This window comes from Chinchilla lanigera, unplaced genomic scaffold (assembly GCF_000276665.1).
Source record: "Chinchilla lanigera isolate Chin_1 unplaced genomic scaffold, ChiLan1.0 scaffold00008, whole genome shotgun sequence".
In the NCBI taxonomy this organism is placed as follows: domain Eukaryota; kingdom Metazoa; phylum Chordata; class Mammalia; order Rodentia; family Chinchillidae; genus Chinchilla; species Chinchilla lanigera.
The window spans coordinates 15,052,583-15,072,684 of NW_004955409.1; the positions used below are offsets into that span (position 1 = coordinate 15,052,583).

The 20,102-nt window shown below is 37.8% G+C and overlaps 1 protein-coding gene across 3 annotated transcripts in view; it reads left to right on the plus strand.

Annotated features, from left to right (window-relative positions):
* Mdga2 (MAM domain containing glycosylphosphatidylinositol anchor 2) overlaps positions 1-20,102 on the plus strand; it is a 765,137-nt gene that overhangs the window by 368,331 nt on the left and 376,704 nt on the right. For 2 of the 3 annotated variants that reach the window (XM_013510341.1, XM_013510342.1), the window contains exon 1: positions 13,539-13,578. The exons of the other annotated variant lie outside the window; for it this stretch is intronic. The gene's annotated coding sequence lies outside the window, so the exon portion shown is untranslated. Of the gene's footprint in view, positions 1-13,538; positions 13,579-20,102 lie in introns of those variants that run through there. 3 annotated transcript variants of the gene reach the window in all.

The following is a 20,102-nucleotide window of genomic DNA, read 5'->3' on the forward strand; positions in this document are numbered from 1 at the left end:
CAGATATTATTGAAGAAAGCATCAGGATGTAGTGACTGGTATGACCTAAGAGAGTGTAGGTGATAAAATTGGAGCAGCAAGAACACGGGGCCATGTCATTATCAATATCAAAAAGACTGGCTTTTATTCTATGCTGGAAGCTATTTGCAGAATTTTGAATAGATGCTACTGACCCCAGCCAACTGGTGTCACAATCAAGTTTAGTGTCAAAGCTGAGTTCTCTTAACACATCATTACATGTATCCCTTTCTCTTTCTGCTTATACTTTTCTCCTTCCCAGCTCTCTTATTTTTCTATCTCTGTTCCTTTCTCCTTTTATTTTCTTTTAAGCTTTTTAACTGTAATAGTAATATTTCTGTGATTTGCTATTTTAATGGGAATTTTGTCCCATTTCACCTCAAATTTAAAAAGTTAATTTAATGAAGCTACAGTAGAGAAAATAAATATTCAATTTAAAATCTAAACTAAGTAGAATAATTTCTTCTCCCAATTGTGTATGCCTATTACCCTTCTAGAGAAAGGACCTTTTGTTTAGCCTGTCTTCTATAAGTATAAAATGTGAGTACTTGAGTGTATGGTGTCCTTGGGGAAGAAAAGAAGCAAATAGGTAGACTATTCTAATGGAGAAACATACTAAAATTTGGAAACAAGGTTGACCTGGGGCAGGTAGAAGGGACAAGGAGACAAAAGAGAGAAAGGCTAATGGGAGTTTATGTCAGTGACTGACAGCCAATAATAAATCCCTGATGGAGTGGAAAGAAAGTGGCTGACATAGTTTTGGAGGCGTGAGTGTTTAATAGTTTATTTTACAGTTGGTTGCTTGATAATTCTATGATGTAATTACAGTATAGTCTCCATTCCCAGAATTTCTCCAAATCAATGTCTTTTACACACGCTCCATGTTAAATGCCTCTTGGTGACATCAAATTAAAGCAACTGTGTTACATATGTTGCTGTGGGGAGTGAGGAAGAAAATGTGATGGGAATGAAGCAGAAGTGATGTCAGAGATTCAGGAAAAATGTGGGATTGTGAATTAAAATACACACACACACACACACACACACACACACACACACACACACATTGAACCTTGAGGAATTCATGGGCATCTGGAGGTGAGCATTAATCTTCCTATTAGACAGCCTAGAAACACTTGCTTTCCAGTCTGATTGGCCAGACAGGAAGGACTAACCAGCATGCTCATGCTCAGGCACAGGGTGATGTCCTGGAATCTTATTTGGTGTTAGAACTGTGGTGAGCGGAAACATGGACTGCAAGGATGGGAAGGGGCAAGACTAGTCAATGCCAGAGTGAATACTGTCCAGCTCCTAAAGCAGATTGCCTCTGTTTTCCTTTTTCCATTATTGAGGCCTGACTGAATTGAGGGCCTTCACATTGCAGCATATCCCCAACCCCTTTTTAAACTGTCTTTTTATTAAGAGACAGGGTCTCCTTAAGTTAAGTTGCTAAGTTTTCCAGGCTGAGGCCAAACTTGTATTCTTCCTGCCTCAGCATTCCACAGTACCGGACTTACAAGTGTGCACCGCTGCACTCACCTCCAAGCCGCCGTTTTTAACTAATAAAGCACAGTTTAAAATTTTCAGTGGAAATTCTTCTTAATGGAATCATGAAAATCGAAAGGGAAGTGAAGAAGAAAGGAAAGGGCTTTTCAAATTTTCATGCGGAGAAGGTATGCAGCTACATTGTGAAAAGCTTCTATAGAAGCATGTGTCTGGCCAGACGGACAAAGCTAAGCACTAGTCTCCTGGACTCAGACTTATTTACAAATACAATAAACACACACATCTACTCATACCAGTCCCAGGTTTAAAAGCATCTATTAGATCCCCCTATTTGTAAAATACATCATCAGTCGCTTGCTCTCCCTTTGTTTCCCAGGACTTCTTGAAAGTTGTCTGTGCTCTACACAAACCCATTTGAGGCTCTTCGGACAAGCTATGCGCCTTCCTGCTACCATGCTTTACCCGGGGTTTGGAATATCTTCTTTCTTCTTGACTCTGTCAAGTCATCACCTCTCCAATTCTAATCCTTTAGGAATTTGTGGTATTTCAAAACATTGGAAACTTCATCACGTTCAATAATTTACTAACTTGGGAGGCTCACTGTACTTTTAGACTTTTCCTCTGTACTCAATAGCTGCATTCTTATAGCAAGTTGTTTGATCTCTGTAACTCCCTCAATCTGTCTTCTTCTACCTTCCTTCAGATTAGATTTTACCTTTTTAAAAATTGAGTTACGGTGATTAGATAGTCTATTCAAGATCCATCTAAAGCAGAGTTAAGAAAATATGGTTAGACCTGAAGAGACAGATCCCTAAAGATGACATACTCATGGCGAATAAGCAAATGAAAAGATATTTCCCATCACTGGGCATTCACAAAAGGTGAATCAAAACCATAATGAGACTGGGTACTATTAAGAAGAAACAGAAAATAAAAGGTACAGACATGGAGAAATTGAATGTGCTCGTTGGAATATAAAATGATGCATTTGCTGTGGACAGGAGGATGGCAATTCCTCAAAAAATTAAACATACAACTACTGTATGATTAAACAATCCCACTTCTATGGTACATATCCATATTAGAAAGGGGTACTTGAAGTGACATGTATGCACACCCATGTCCATACTAGCATTATTCGCAATAGCTGAAAGGTGAAAGCTATTAAATGTTATATATACAGACAACTGAATGTTATTCAAACTTAAAAATGAAGCAAATAAGGAGCCAGGGATATAGCTCAGCAGCACAAGCACCTGCCTGGGAAGTGCAAGGTTCTGAGTTCAATTCTTGGTACAAAAAAAAAAAAAATGAAGCAAATTGTACCACATGCTAAATGTGGGTGAAGCAAAAAACTGTTGTGCTAGTTGAAATAGGACAGTCACAAGACAAATAATATATGATTTGTTTTCTACATGATATCAAATGTAATAAAAAGGAGTTGTTCTCTAGTGGGTATAGTGTTCTGATTTTACAGGGTGAAAAAGTGATGGAGATTTATTGTACAACAATGTGATTCTACTTAACAATCATGGCTAAGATGTTAATGAAAGAAAGGACAGAAAAAAATTGTTAATTTTCTTTGTTTAATTGAGACTTTTATCTCACTTTATCCTCTTCTAGCCCCTTTTGGTTCCAGTTAGTAATTGTTCCAGCTGTCCCATAATAATATTAATAATAGACTGTCTATCTCATCATCTTTTTCGCAAGCATGTCCCTCAAAGGCAGAATTTGTGTCTTAATCCCACTTGCTTTTCCCTAGCTTTGTAATTAATGACCCAGAACAAGTGTCAAACACATTTGTCGACTAAAAGAATGAGTAATGAACAGAAACATCAGTCATTTGCATTATCATTTACCAATTTCAACCCATTTTCTGGCTTTAAAAAAAATAACCAAGTAGAGAATCAACCACCATACAAAGGAGCCATCTTGAAAGACTCAGACACATACTGCGTGGCCAGGAGGACCCTACCATGCAAATGAGGCTGACTTTCTTTGCAAGTTTCTAAGTAGGAGAAACTTCAACTTTTTTCAAGAATGATATATGCCTGGCTAACATGTTATCTGTAGGTGCCTGAGGTTGAATAACAAATTGTTTCCTCAATTTTATAAAGTAAAGAAAACCTGTTAAAGAAGTATTGACTGAGATACTGATGATGTTAGATTTTTTTCCAATTTTAGACATTGTATTTTTTAAAACTTTTTTTTAGAAAAATGATTCTCTGCTGTCTTGCAAAATGAAAATAGGTAATATGTAACATGTAAAAGTTATTTTATTCCATTAGTGGGACATCACACTTTATGCTTCTGTTTTGTTAATTCTCCCTGTATGCAAATGAATGGATATACCTAGAATTCTGATATATGTCAAACTCAGAATTCAAGCTATTGCTCCCAGACTATCTTCCTGTTAATAATTGTGCTTTACCACAAAATGGAAGAATGTCAGCAATCTCATTTTGCAGGAGAGAACACAGAATGTTTGTTGATTCAGTTGTCTTAATTTTATGTTTTTCTTCCATAAGTAGTTTTATACATTTGTTATCATCACAAGTTCACTGGTTTATGAAAAGATAACCACCCAGCTCAGTTTAATAGAAATATGCAAAATTGTAGTTAGATACTTTTCTTGATATTTTTTCCATGGAACCTGTGTGCATATTATCATATTTCATGTGAAAAAATGATGCCTTCCACAATGAAATATATCACAACCTCATTCTGTTCTGAAAGTGGGTTGCCTGAATAAGTTTGAGAGTTTATTTGGTGTTTATTATAAGAACATCTTATTTTTAACTGATTCTGTACCTTATGAGAAACAGGCAGTTTGTAATTCTAGGTTTTCTATGCTTTAACCTCCCCTTCCATCATCCCTCTTCTCTTTCTCTTGATGTGTGTGTGAAGCTGATAATCAAAAATGGTGCTATCTTACCATCCTACACATCTGTACTGACAAGGAGCTTGTGTGCATAGGGAAGAACAGCCTTGGTAAGGGAATAGTGATGAGAATTACAAGAGTTGACTCTGAGGGTGTAGTCATGGCCACTGCCCTCATTTCCTGAGGCTTCTTCCCTCCCAACCACCACAAATTAAAATAACTATAAGTGTAAATAATACTAAAGTACAAGGGAGATGTACCTTACTCAGTGAATCAGTTATGATTGTTATCTCTTTATTTTTAGGTAGGATTAATTCAAAGACTAGTAATTTTATCAAGGTGCAAGTACTTCTTTCAACTAATAAGCAGAGATAACTAAAATTCATAGTTTTTTTCCCCTCATATTTATTGTATGGATTTGTTTATGTTTGTTTGGTCCTTGGCATTTAATGCATGATTCTCATATATAATGCACATGTAATATAATCATGACTTCTCACTTGTAATGCACATGTAATGTAATGCATGACTTCTCACATGTAATGTACACCTTATGCATGAGTTCTCACATGTAATGCACATGTAATATAATGCACAACTTCTCACATGTAAGCACCTGCTCTGCCTCTGCACTGCATCACCAACCCCTCAATGAACTTTTTAAAGAGGTAGATGTTCTTTGCCTTTATGTTTTGGTATTTTACTTCCAAACAACTTGGTGTCTACCAAAGCAAGTTGTATTGATTTATGGGGAAGCTAAAAGTTTTAGTACAGTTTTTGTGATTCAATGAACAAGTGACATGTGCTTGTGATAGCTGTACTTTTAAAAAAGATAATGTTAGGCTTGTATGATGGTGTTATGTTTTAGACCAAATATGTGCCCCAAAGATGTCAAGCTCTCAGAAGCGGGACTTTTAGAAGGTGATTGATTATCTGGAGGTATAGCCAACTTGCTGTTAGAAGATGCAGGTATATCTTCAGCCTTGGCTCCTCTCTTATACATCTGCTTCCTGACCACCATGATGTGAGCAGTTTTCCTCTCCCAAGCCCTTCCACCCTGCTATTTTTACCTTTGAGCCAAGTGACCATGGACTGAAGCATCCAAAACTGTGAGTCAAAACAAACCTACCCTCCTTTAAGTTGCGGATGTTAGTTATTGTGTCTCACCAATGAGGAAATTGACTAAGGTTTACTCATCTCCAGTAGAATGTACAGGTATGATGTACATACTTCAAGGCTCATGAGTCAAAATAGACAAGGACTTATACTTCTTTCATGCATGTAATAAGTATGATAAGGTATCTACAGTGTAGTAGAACTGCCTTAGTCAATTTTTTCATTGCTGGGTCAAAATACCTCACATCCTTATGTTAAAGGAGAAGAGTTTTATCTTGGGTCACAACTTATAGACTTTTCAGTCCACAGTTGACTGGGTCCAAGGCATGGCAGCAAGCAGAGGATCATGGCAGTGGAGAAATAGCTCATGACATCATGGCAGGAAGCAGAACCAGAGATCAAAGGAGGAGGGAGTAAGATAGACCTTTCCAGGCCACGCTCCAAGTGACCCTGCTGTTTGCACCACACTTCACCTCCCATCATCACATCTAGCTATAAATGCATCAGTGGGCTAAATCACTGATGAGTGTCACACACTCAGGATCCAATCATCTCCCAAAAGGCCCACCTCTGTGCGCATAAGGCTTTGGGTAACATCTAGAGATAAATCATAAGAGGAACTATGCTAATTTTGGGAAATATAACAGTATATAAGATATAGAAAGTCTGGCTTCTTATGAAGCTTATGCTTACAATGGACAATGAAAAAATAAAACAAGTGAGATAACTTTTAAGCATGGTAAGTACAGTGGAAAATAGAAGCAGGCAGTGAGACAGAACACAGCTTTGCAGAGAACAGCAGGACCACTCTGCATGGGGTAACTGAAGCAAGCCTTCCGATATGGTGACATCATGCAGCTGTGGTCTAAATCCTGCATAAACTATGTGAAGAACTCTTGGGCAGGGGCACATAGAGGAGAAGGTAGATGAAACAGCAGGTGAAAGGGTCCTGAGGCACAGCCAGCATGAAGAATTCTAAGCACAGAAAAGCAAACATCCAGGAAACCAAATTCGCCACAGGCATTTTAAAATTCTATGATAGATAGCAGAAGTGGGAAAGGTATTGGCGATGTTGAAAGAAGGGAATAATTATTGAATTTCAATTGATCTTTCAACTCCATTTCTCTTTCTTATTGTAACAAGAAGGAGTCACAAGAGGAGAAATAATAAAAGCAAATCCACACACTAGGAAGTGATCCCTATGTTTAAGGTGAGAGGGTAAATGGCCTGGAATACAGATATCAGTGGATGAAAGTCTACAAATTCAAATAGGGATGATACAGACTCCATCTTTCAATGGGAGGATGTGTAAAGAGTTTGTAACCATGTTTTAAAATTGTCCCAATATCTTAATTTTTTTTAAAAATAAGAACCTAAGATTGTGTTTCAGGCTATTCATGCTGCTGTAACAGTGGTATGAACAACAGAAAGTTATTTGTCATAGTTTGGAGCCCAGAAAATTCAAGATCAAGGCACTGGCATATCCGCTGTCAGGTGAGGGCTTCCTGTGCTCTGTCTCCTCAGATCTTTTGAACAGCCAGAACCCTTTAAAGGCCCCACCTTCTAAGGATCAGAGTGTGAGTTAGGAGTGCACAAAAGTTCAGGCCATAACAAATGGTGTTTAATTTACGAAACGACAGGAAAGACAACAAATAAATAAGTGAAACTTTTTAAAAACACAGTATCATTCACCAATGGCCATTGCGTTGCCTGAATCCAGCATGAATGGGACCCATGGTCTGTTGAAGGTTTTCAGTATGCAGCCTCCTATGTCCAGAGAATTGCTCTGGCTTGGCAGTAAAGTGTTCCCACAGAGGGTTCACACTGGCGTGACACCCTTTGCCCACCTCAGATGATAAGAATACAAAGACTCAGGGTTCAATCTAAGGTACAGCTGCCCCACAGTACAGCTGTAACTGAGACTCCCTTTCCCCCAAATTTCCCTCCCTGGCCCCGAATCTCTAGCACATCTTCCTGAGGCATTTTAAAGCATTCTTGGCCCTCTGGATAGGACCATGATAGACCGCGGGTGATGTCTTACAGCTTTTCAGCAGTGCAGGTCTGTGTCCTTGCTGGAGAAGGGTCAGTTTACAAATGCACTGATGCCTGTTGCCTTCTGCAGTTATAGACTTGCTAGATCAGGGTTTGCTCCACAGAGAGAAATACCTTTGTACTGAAAGTTTCTTTTATACAATAAATGAACGTCACGTTCCTTAGCTCTGGAGCTCATTTCTACCCTTTTCTTTACAAGAGCGTCTCAGTCTGTTTCTCCAAGACAATAAGATATCCTGAGTTACTCACAGTCTTGTCTTAATAATCTCTGGTGAAAGTATGAAGATTGAAAGAATTACAGTTGAAAAAAATTAATTTAAACATGTTTTACATCTGAATTGCAAGAAATTGTGTTAAACACAGGTATACCAGTTTTTTCTAAGTTCTTACAGTGGTGTTAATTGAAAATATTTTACTAAAGCAATCTAGCTATTAGAGAAATAAAAAAGATTTTAAATATGGCTTTCATAAACCTAATACTATGTTGCTCTTAAGCAAATTGTTGCTTTCTACCAATTTTATCTAAACAAAAATAGATAAAATTCAGACCCTATTGTTTAAGTGATATGAACCTCTATTCACTTGAGAGCTCATTTTATTACTATGAAACTGTATAATTTTAGATAGGTATAGGAAATTTTCTATGTTTTTATAAATATAATTTCTGATTCTGAATTGTACCCTGTCTGAATTATTTTCTTATGACTACTGTGTAGCAAATCCATACAGAGAATGACCTTCTTTCATTAATGTATTTTCCTAAACTTTATAACATGACACGTCTCTGACTGTTCTTTGAAACTCATGTAAAACATGGTAAGAAGGCTGAGGCAGAAGGATCACAAGTTCCATTGGGTCTGGGAAATCTAATTTGTTAATTTGAAAATTAAACAAAAAAATAAAAAGCTTTAGAACACAGCTCAGTGGTAGAGAGGCCTGCATTTGGTTGCCAGAACTGAAAGGAAAACTAAAACAAACAAAAAGCATGAGAGGCATGCTTTTTACACTACGGTTTTCTACCATTATTATTCTGCCTTATTTTTACATTTTTAATAAAATTTCATCATTTACATCCTACTACATTTTAATAATGTTAATTATTCTTTCATATCTTTCTTATACTTTTATGTATTTAACAAACACACATGAGCTGTCAAATTCTGAACCCCTCCCCCCCCCCAGGCAGTACTCTATCTTCACACATGAAATCCTGCCTTCTCTCTCTGGGAAGAGTTCCCCAGCTGACTCCTTAGCTGAAACACTCTTCTACTCCTCTACAACTTGAAGGGTCCACAGTCAGCTCCTCTTGTCCTACAAAGGTTTAATTTTTTTGTGTATGCCCAAATGATCTTGGCAGTAACAACTAGTTCAGGTATAGCTTGAAGAATAGCATCACATTATAACATTAACAAAACCCCCAGATCAGTCCTAGGCATTTGGTAACTGAGGATGCCACAGTGTAGCAGGAACCTCTGCTAGTACTGGCTGTGAGCATTGGCTAAGGGATGGGGAATCTTCTTGCTCTTTCTGACTGCAGTCCTGCCCTCTTGCAGGTGTTGAGCTCTCAGAGACTCTCTGGTTTTTCATCTGTGTGTCCAAGTGCATTTATTTTCTTCATCACTTGTCCCTGGACCTCTTGTTTCTGATTCCTTCCTGTTACCTTTCTTCATGTTTCCCTTGGAAATCCTGATACACTTTCAAATTAAAAAAATAAGTGAATGGAGGCGTTCTGGTGCTCCTGCAGGTGACTGACTGTGCTGCTGGTCCTCCTTCATAGGGAATGTTTTCTTCATTCCGCGCCACACCATACTAAGGAATTGAATCATTCCACATTTATTTTGAGGAACTCATTACAAGTAATTTAGGTCAACCTCTTATAACTGCTAGTAACAATTGGATATAGGTATTTAGTATGCAGACCATTCCTATACTGATAGGTGAGTTGCAAGCTGCATGAGGGAAGTCTGGAAAAACTGTAGCCTCTGGGAGTACATTGGCATAGATGTCTTCATATCTCCTACAGCAGCCTTCCAGTAACAGGATCTGGACCCTGAGAAGTGATGTTTGTTGAGCCAGCTGTTAATGGGAGCAAACTGAAAACTAGAAACTTTGATTGCTGGAAAGAGATCACCAAGCAATGGGTGGTGCTTAAGGCATATTTATAAAGTTAATGGACAGAGAGAAAAACATAAAATCCTCCAGTCAACATAAACTTCCAGTTTATATCCAGAGAGGGCTGAAAGGTGAAAAGCATAGAGCATAAAGCATAGGGCAGCAAGATGAAGAGGATGAACTCGGAGAGACTTGGCCTCTGAGCGGAAATGCTCCTCCTCCTCGAAGCTTACCTCATTGCTCATTAGTTCTACCTTGAGGGAGAAACCTGATTTCTCCTTACCTGAATTGCCTCATCTGCAAAATGCAGGTAATAAGGGCACCGACTTCCTAGTACCATTATGAGTCTTAAATAAAGAAGTGTGTAAAGCCTTTATGAAACATGAGTGCATGCAGCTAGACCTACATTTATGATTGCAACTATTATTTACCCAGGTAGATACGTTGGATGTTACAATAACTAAGTGAACTTTTTAACTAGGCAATTAACTATTTTAACACATTCCTTACTTTCTTGTATTTATTATTTTTAGCACATGCTTGCAGTGCATGCTTACTTCCTTTGTGTGGAGTGGGTACATATACAGCACATTTTAATTCTTTTTCCATCCCTTTTCCTTTCCTTTCTTCTCCCCTCCATGTGTTGATCCCCTTCTGATCTGAGAAAGATCTGCCTTCTTATTCCTTATCATCTGTCTTTTATTGTGATCTTTATTTATAATTTGTGTTTCCCACATAAGAGAAACCATGTGATATTTAAAACTGGGTGTCTGACTTATTTCACATTATGGTCTCCATGTGCATCCATTTCCCTACAAATGACTGTAGTTTATCTTTCTTTACGACAGAGTTGTATTCCATATTTTGTAACTATCACATTTTCCATATGATTCAACTGTTCATGGACATGTAAGCTGCTTCCAAGATTTAGCCATTATGAATTGTTCTGGTATAAACACGGGTGTGTATGTGTTACTGCAATATGCTTTTAACTCTTTAGGGAAGACACCTAGATCAAGATTGTGTGCAGCAAGTAGAATTTCTAGTTTCAATTTTTTGAGGAGTGTCCTGCTGACTTCTATAATGATCATACTAGTTTATATTCCCACCAAAAATGTAGAAGGGTTCCTTTTTTCATGCAGCCTCTCCAGTCTTTGTTATAATTTGATTTCTTGATCATGACCATTCTTTCTGGGGTAACAGGAAATGTCAGTGTCATTATAATTTTCCTTTTTCTAATGGTCAATAATGCTGAGTATTTCATCATGTATTTATTTGTACTTGTTCTTCTGCAAAGTGTCTGTTCATTTCACTTGCCCATCTTTTGACTGAGCTTTTTGTTTTAGTTTTAGGGGTTCCAAGTTTTTTGAGTTCTTTATGTATTTCTCTGTCAGAGGAATAGTTGGTACTTTTTTCCCATTCCACAGGTTTTCTTTTCACTCTGATGGAGTTTACTATTCGTCTATTTTGCTGTGCAGATGCTCTTTAATTTGCTACAATTCCATTTCTTCATTCTCAGTAGTAATTCTTGTGCAGCTGGAGTACTTTGTTCCGAAGGTCCTGGCCTGCATCTATGAGTTCAAGAGTTTTATGGATTTTATCTTCTTGCATGGGGCTTCTGTTTTAACTCTTCGATCCATTTTGATTTTAGTTTAATACATAATGAGAGATAAGGGTCTCGATTCAAACTTTTGCATGTGGATAGCCAGTTTTCCCAACACCTTTATTAATGAGGTTGTCTATCCTCCAGTGTTTGTTCTTGGCCCCTTTGTCAAAGATCAAATAGTTGAATGTGCCTGGAGTTGCTTCTGCTCCACTGATCCTCCTGTCTGTTTTTGTGCCTGTCCCATGCTGTTTTTCACACAGTAGCTTTGTAACATAACTTTGAATCCAGGATTGACAATCCAGGATTTTCCTGCTGCTTTTCTCTGGTTTCCCAGAATGGCTTTTGCTCTTCTGGTTCCGTATAAATTTTACAATTGTTTTCTATAATTCTGTGAAGACTTCTGTTCATATTTTGATTGAAATTATGTTAAATCTGTGTATAAATTTGGAACTATGGACATGTTCACTACATTAATTGTGTATATACCTGAACAGGAGATATCTTTCCATTTCTGAAAGTGTTTTTGAATATAAATATGCATAAATTTAAAACCACATATATTTGCATCACATGCTCCCACTATGCATCTACAGTTTTACAACTTGCTTTTGCAACTTAAATCAAATCTTGGGCAATTTTCTGTGTAGAACACATAAAATTTTCTCTTTTTTCAATGTTTCTTACAGTTAAGGAAAAATTCTGAGATTATCTAGTCTATCCCTTTATTTCCATACACAATTAATTAGACTGTTTGTGAGGACTGGTCTTCAATTCCTTATAATGTCCAGTCTGCAAACCTAAACAATGTGTCATAATTAGCACTTGGTTCTTGTGTCACTGTTATTGTTTTTACAGTGACTCTCCTCCACAAAAAGGGAGATAGCTCTTATTATCAGTAATGCTCTAAATGAATAGTAGTGGATAAAGATGAAGACCTGTGTAATCACCTAAAATATTGTACACACAGTGGTGGCATAATTAAATATAGAGTAATCTTAAAACCGAGTTAAAAATAATGGATGGAATTCATGCATTAAGACCATAATGTTACAAAATTGCAAAAATGACAACTAGGTTGGCAAAGAAGATGCCAGTAAACAAATTGTTGGAAGAGAGTTAGCAGCTGGCCAACATACAGGGAGTAATAAAGTGGAATTCAAAGCCAGTGTTGCTACAACAGAGAAAAAATATGATTCATAGCACAAAAAGTCCCTACTTTGCATCATTAAATGCTTATAAACTTCCAGCACCAGCTCCCTCTGGAAATGTTATGGATGGTAAGGCCAAAAACCTGGCAGCATTGGCTGAAAGTCTGTTTAAAGAGAAATCAGAGCCAGGACTGGTGGCATATGTCTGTAATCCCAGTGTTCCTGAAGGTTGAGGCAGGAAGGCGGCAAGTACTAGTCTAGTCTGAGCAATTTACAAAATTAGTGAGACCCTATCTCAGAAAATAAATGTTAAAAAGGGCTGGGGATTCAGCGGAGTGTAGAGGTCTTAGGTTTAATCTTCAATAGCAAAAAGAAAAAGGCGATTAGACCCTGAAGCTCTCTCCTGGATTCCACATAGTTAGGGATCACTCTTCTCACATCCTGGTAGAAGATGAAGGTATTATACTTTTGGAAGGGTACATGGAAGATGATTTTTCAAAAAACAAATGTGAGGAAGAAAGAATCTTAAACCCAGTGGTACATCACTGAAAAGAAAATACGAGAAAACAGCCCTGCACATCATAGTATAATGAAGACCACAGCTAACAAATATCACTCCGCAGCATATATTGCCAATAAGTTTTTTAGTTCTATTTTTAAATTTGAGCGTACAACTATACCACTACATATTTGGAAAAAAGGAATCTAAGATGAAAGACAGAGGCAAGTATAAAGAAGCAACGATATAGGAGCTCTTGACAATTAAAGATCAGAGACTTGTGGGGGAAATCGCAATAGAAGGTTTAGAAATTAAGTGTCTCAGAAAAGAGAACAAGCAGATAATGAAGTGGGAATCAGGAGAACAAAGAAGCAAGCCTGTTCTGGGTATGCTATCTTTTGAATAACATGAGTTCCAGAAAAATACCAAGACTAAAACTGGAAAGTAGTTATCAAAGAGTTACAGCAAGAATTTTCCCAGAATGCAAAGGGAAGCACAGGACAGAAGCAATGTGAAAATGAATCTCAGCGAGGAGTTGAAGGGCCATTCAGAGATCACAGCTTTTGGGCATGCTCAGAAAGCAAGGGCTGCGGAGCGGGGTGCTAGAAGCTTCGGACTGGGCTGTCCTCAGCAAGAAGAGGTGAGTGAAATAGTAAACTTATTTTTACAAACCGAGGGAGTTAAGCATTCTAACAAGTCAGTGAGACTTCCTGGAAACTATATAAAAAGGGATCAAACAAGAGCATTATGATTTACTTCCAAGAATCCCCCAAAGTGATTAAAGAAAGGAAAAATTTCATAGTCTCCTAAACGGCTCAGCAGTGCCTAGTATTGTAATTCTGTAAACACTGTGCGTTGATTAAATGAACACTATAATAGAACTACATTTGGGAATGTAATGACTTGGAAGCGTGTTGTTTATATGTCTGCATTTTTCTATCTGTGGTGCAGGTGGTGAGGCTGGAAATAAAGGAGGGGTAATTCCCATTTTCCCCAGTGAAAAGACAATTCAGAAAGCCTTAAACAGAAATGTAAAGAAGAGACATTTGAATTTATGGAAATCAATATAATAAGATATGCACAAAAGGATGAAATGTATTCCCTTGGGTAAGCAGACACGTGCTCAAGTGGCTGCGGGCAGTGTTTATATTTTAGGAAAAGAAATCTTTTCCTGCAAATCATTTGATACTAAATTATACATACAATTTTGATTAAAATGTATGGGGACAAAATGGGTAGTGTTTCTATAACATTATCATTCTTGCATCATATTCATAATTAGATTAAAAAAGCCAAAATCATAGAGAGGAAAAGTGTTGATAAACGTTATGTACTTGTGAAAAACAATGGCCTCATTTTCTACTGTATTATTCAGGAATTTGATAAAATGCCGTAAGAAACAATTATGAGATTTCTTCACCATATAGTTACCACTGTTTGCTTCAGTATTAATTTCTTTAAGAAGTAAAAGTGAAAATCCCAAATATTCTTTTTTATGTGTTTATTTATGCTACTGATGATCAAACCCTGGGCCTTTCCCCTGAGCTAAGAGCTCACACATTTTAAATTTTTTTATACAGGTCTTCTTAAATTGCTAAATTACGTAGGCTCTGTTCAAATTTACAATCCTCTTGCCTCAGTTTCCCACAGTGATGGGATTACAGCATGCACTGTCACTCAGATATCTTTTTTTTGTAATGTGGGCAGTGTTTGTGTTTTAGAAAAACAAAACTCTTCAAACCATTCGATACTAAAATAGACATACAATTTTAGGTGCTCACCCTTGTAACTGCAAGTAATTCTGAAATCCCATCTTCTGTATTGAGCATCTACTTCTAAAGTTTAGGTGGGGAGAGTCTGAAAGCTCTCAGTAATTTCAACAAATAGGTAGGGCAGGTTTCTGCCAAACAACTCATGCTTTCCAGTCTCTCTCTCTCTGTCTCTCGCTCTCTCTTTCTTTCTCTCTCTCTCTCAATCTCTCTCTCTCTCTCTCTCTCTCTCTCTCTCTCACACACACACACACACACACACACAGAGTCCTTTTTGAACTCTCCTGTTTGTAACAGTCCTAAATTCAGTTGATTTAAGTGAATGTTATGAAGAAAGCATCTGATTAAAGTAATGGGTGACAGAGTATGAATAATTAACTGACACCACCTTCGGGGTCTCTGCTTTCTGTAGGGTTGGCTAAGCGCTCACTAATTAGGAGACCAGGAAGAACAGCAGGAACTTAAAGGCTTTTGCCTTTCACCTTTCTTTCTGGGTAACATAGTTTTACTTAAAACCTCTCAGTTGGCTATATCCTAGAACATATATTGCCCAGCAGCAACCATTATTAATTTATTACTTATTATGAAGGCTTTTCATGCATATCTTCTCTCCACTACCACATATGTTTTTTCCAGGGGCTGGGGATTTAGCTCAGCGGCAAAGCGCCTGCCTGTCAAGCGCAAGGTCGTGAGTTCGGTTCCTGGTACCGGAGAAAAAACAAAAACAAAAACAAAAACAAACAAACAAAAAAAACACATATGTTTTTTCCATTTTCAGTGTGTTCTTCTGACACTTGTGGTATCCACAGGGACAATTGCACATGGCATGATTCCTTCCGGAATGTGGGCAAGAACTGCGAGCTTTAAACCCTCCTCATCATGTAATTACTCTTTTGCTCTTATTATTACTCTGTTTTTGAATGCTCACTAGTTTAACACAGTCCTACAACCCAGTTTGAGAAACCGAACAATTCCTTCACAGCATTGTTCCTCTTGAAAAATATTTCTGACCAAAATAGCTTCTACGTTCCCATCAGTTTGGTGGAAACACTTTGTTTTATCAGACATTTGAACGACAAGGTTAGAACACTGAATGTGCCCAAGATGTTTCAAGGACTGATGTGTTTAGAAAAAAGATTGCTGCTGCACTTCAAGAAAAAAATGTCTATCTGAAAAAGAAGGCAAAGATCCATTGCTTCAGAAAGTGAGGGTGCACTGGGAGTGATATGAGTGGAAAAGAACAAATTTGCAAGAATATTGATTTAAACATGTATTTATTAAAATAGTGACTTTTACGCAGGTAATTTAATTTAGAAAGATCTGATTTGCTAAGCATTGAAGATATTACTTTTTCTCAGGAAGATTCAGCATCATTTTATTGTTAGGTAATAATAAAATAGTAATTTGACCTACAGCTTCTTTGGAGTCAAAGCACTTGAAATATTAAAAATTAATACAAATTCTTCTCAATTAAAGCTGTGTGCCTGGTGCTTGTTTTATATAAAAGAAGCTTTTTATGTCTCACACAAAACTGATCAAAGGAATTTGCTTACCTTTTTCTGTGCAAAAATAATTTTGAGAAGACTGACTTTCTCATCTGTTATAGATAGGCTAGAAGTCCTTCTATAAATGTATAGTGATTTACATTAGATACATTAAAGTAGAAGCCTTGCCTGAAATATTTATCATTAAAATCATAATGTTTTCCTCAAATCAGTAATACGTTTATTAAACTAATGCTGTAAGACAGCTCTTTATAACTTAATTCTGCACTTAGCAGAGTCATTTACTTGTAAATTTGGCCTTCTACAAAAAGTAGGATTCTCATAGTTATAGAACATGTCTTAGTTTTCCCATCCTTACATGAGGTTCCTATTTGGCTCTCAATAAATCTTTGACTGATGCCAATAGTTTTAAGAACATTTAATTTGGGGGAAACAACTCCTGTGTGAGAGTTACCTAGGAACAGCCCGACCATGCTACATAATAAATGCAGAAATGGGATCTTCGGTGAAGAACAAACAGATGCCAGCAGTACTACTTACAATTCATTTGCAATAGAAATTTAGCCATTTGTTCTTATTTTGGACTTTAGAATGTTTGGTTTGCCTTTATTTTCCATTAATTTAAAAATATTTTCCTAAAGTATTTTGTATTATTTGGGATCCTCTGGGTTCGCCAACTTCTACTAAGAGTGGGAGTTTGTTGTTTTCTTTTTAAGATTTATTTTGTTTTTGCATCATTAAGCAGGAAGAGGCCAGTGGACACATTTCCTGTTTGTCCCTGGGCCTTATCTCTTCTTCCTGAAACTGCTGAGCTTTTAAGTCTTTTCATAAAACCTCTTCTCCGAATAAAATACCCTCTTGGAAACAGGATGTTTTCACATTTATTTGGGGAGGTCTATAGGGTAATCTAAACCACAAACATCTTAATTAATAATGTTGATGCTTTTATTATTGCTGAGGGGGCAACCTGTTCTTGTGAGTGCATATGAAATTGAGTTTCTTAGAGTGCAGATCGCTCTCAGAATTACAAGGGGCATTAATGAGGTCCTTTCTGCTCTCTAACGCCTACCCAGGGAGTTGTAAAGAAAGTAAAATGCCACAGTCAGGAGGTGCTTGTGAGGCACCTGCTCAATGGGGGTCATAATTTTGGTGCTCTTATACAGCACAGAACAAGACTAACTTGCCAAACCTTCTCACAGAGAATACATCTGTATATCAGGCAATAAACAAAGACAGATTTTGATTCGTTATATTCACAGGTGCCCTGAGAAAAATTAAAGTAGTTAATCTGACCATCACAGACACCCCTTTTGTGTAACAGAATGATTCAGGAAGTTACTCAGATTAAGTGACATTTAAGCAGCGGCCTGAATAGAGTTAAGAGGAAGAGACCAGCAAAGGTCACAGGCCCTGAAACAGGAAGACAGCTGGTACACTTGAGGGAAGTCAGTCTGGCCAGAGTGCCGGGACAGAGGCACGAATGATAAAACATGAAGCATCTAGGGTCTGGTAAAGAGAAATTAGGTTCATTCTGCAGGGAATGGGAAACCAAGGGAGTTTTATGCAAAAGGTGACATAATGTAGCTTCTGTATCTACAGATCCATATCATGCCTTGATCTGGGGACTAAATTGGAGGGACTGAGAGTGGAAACTGGGTATGAGGCGGAGATGACAGTGGCTTGTGTAAGGAAATTAGTGTTCACAGTAGTGAAAGAGCAAAGGTTTCAGCTGAGGGATTGGTTCTGAACGCGAGAGAAGAGGAGCACTCAAACTTGATTAAAAATGTTCAGTTGGAAGAAGTAGGCAAATGATGGATGCCACGTGCACAGAGGCAGAATTGTAATCTAATTTTTTGACATGAACTTCCATATCTATTTATCAAGACAGACATTTGCATAACAGAACTTACGATTTTAATATTTTTGTTCTACAAAATGATAATCTGTGGCCATTCCACAAAGAATATATTGATTCCGGCTTCCATTTCACCTCACATTTTAGTGACTCAGGAGAAACACATCATCATTTCTACCTGTAAAATCATATCAGAAGCCTTGCCTTTATTTAACTTTAGTTTTACTATCTGTCTCAGGTGAGTTTAGAGATATAAAAAAAGCCTGCATTGAAGGCAAAACTTTGCCGGGGTGGTGGCTCATGCCTGTAATCCCAGAACTCGGGAGGCTGAGGCAGGAGGATTGTTGTGAGTTCAAGGTCAGCCTGGGCTACAAAGTGAGCTCAAGGCCAGCCTGAACTGCATAGCGAGACCTTGTCTCAAAAAGACAAAATAAAGAAATAAATAAAGGCAAAGCCTTAGCGACCTGGGAGCAAAGTATAGCTTGGAAATGTTACTAAATGGTTGATTATGATAGAATTCTTCAATTTGCTTACTCTGATTTCAATTTTTCATTCATAATTTAAGATGTTTTAGATTATCAGACCTGTCTTCTTGTACTGAGCCCAAGAAATGAGTGACTCTTTTCTTTGTAAAACTCTCCTTTTTTGCACCAGATTTTCTGACATTCTGAATTAATAAGAAATCTGCCTAAATTAGATTTAGGTTGTGGGAAAGGGAAGAGTTGCTTTACTCTAAGGGGAGGCGATAGCTATTTTTATGAGAACCTGAATATTGTCGGTACTGTGTATTCAGGGTATTTGCACTAGTAAATTATATTAATAGGTAACTTAACAAATTTCTGAGAACTAGGTCAGAGAGAGAGATTTTAAATCTGTGCCTAACAAGGTTTCCCAACAGTGTGTTTGCTGCACAAGCAAGGTTAAAAAAGACCTGTTCACGGAGGCTGCCCTTTGGATTTTATGAACAAATTCAGGCAGCTTTCTTGAAAATTGACATTGTTTAAAAATTAAATTGACATTTTTTAAAAATTAAGAGCTGAGATTGCATGTGAACTTACTTTAAATATTTTCTAGCCAGGATATCATTAGATACCTGAAGACTTTGCTACTGTGGAAAGGCAAAATATCTTTTCTGCCCTCCCTGAAGGCCTTGAAGTGGTCGTTCTTGTGACAATTATTTATGGGGTGCTATGAAGTACCGGCAATCATTCTATAATCAGTCTTTACCCAGAAACTAGGGACGCATTTGGGAAGCCATTATTAAAAATCAATGTCTGTTTGTTGTAACAAACCTTTGGAGGAAAGCACCTCGCCTGGCTAGCTCTCCCTTATCCTTAAATAGCATGTGGGTCTCACTGTCCTTCACCGCGTTGTCACTCACGACTTCCCTCACACACTAATGCGTGGAGACCTGCCTTTCCCACGAAGGTTAACTGCATCCTCTAGTGCTGATCTTTGGAACACTTACCTTGTCACAAACGTGCACTTCCCACACTGGATTCTTCTACGGCAGCCCCAGTTCTCTGAGCACACCACTGACTCTTCTCTCTTTTAAATGGGTTCTTGGATGCAGGTATTATCACTGGTAATGTCCTTGATCCCCGAGCCCATTTTTAGACTCTCAGAGCTGGCTTCCTGAGCAGCCACTGCGGGACTCAGGATGAAGCTCAGAGCATGAGCGAGTTCTTCCGTACATGGATGTAGCCACTTAGCAAATGGGACAGGATAAGGCGAACTAATTTATATTTCTCCCATTGGAGAACTGGCATGAAAGTAGAGTTCCTCTTTGCAAACCTTCCCAATAATTATACAGGCAGAAGAAGGGCATAGCACAAGCACCTTTTTCTTTGTGTCCACTGGCATCTTATTTGATAAGATTATCCTTCTCCCTTTTTGATAAGATTATCCTTCTCCCTTTTGTCCTCACCTTGGTTTCCTTGACTCTCACTACCCAGTGTTGGCATCAGTACTCCAATACTCACCTCAAGCTCTGCTGCATGTGTATGCGTGTGTGTGTGTGTGTGTGTGTGTGTGT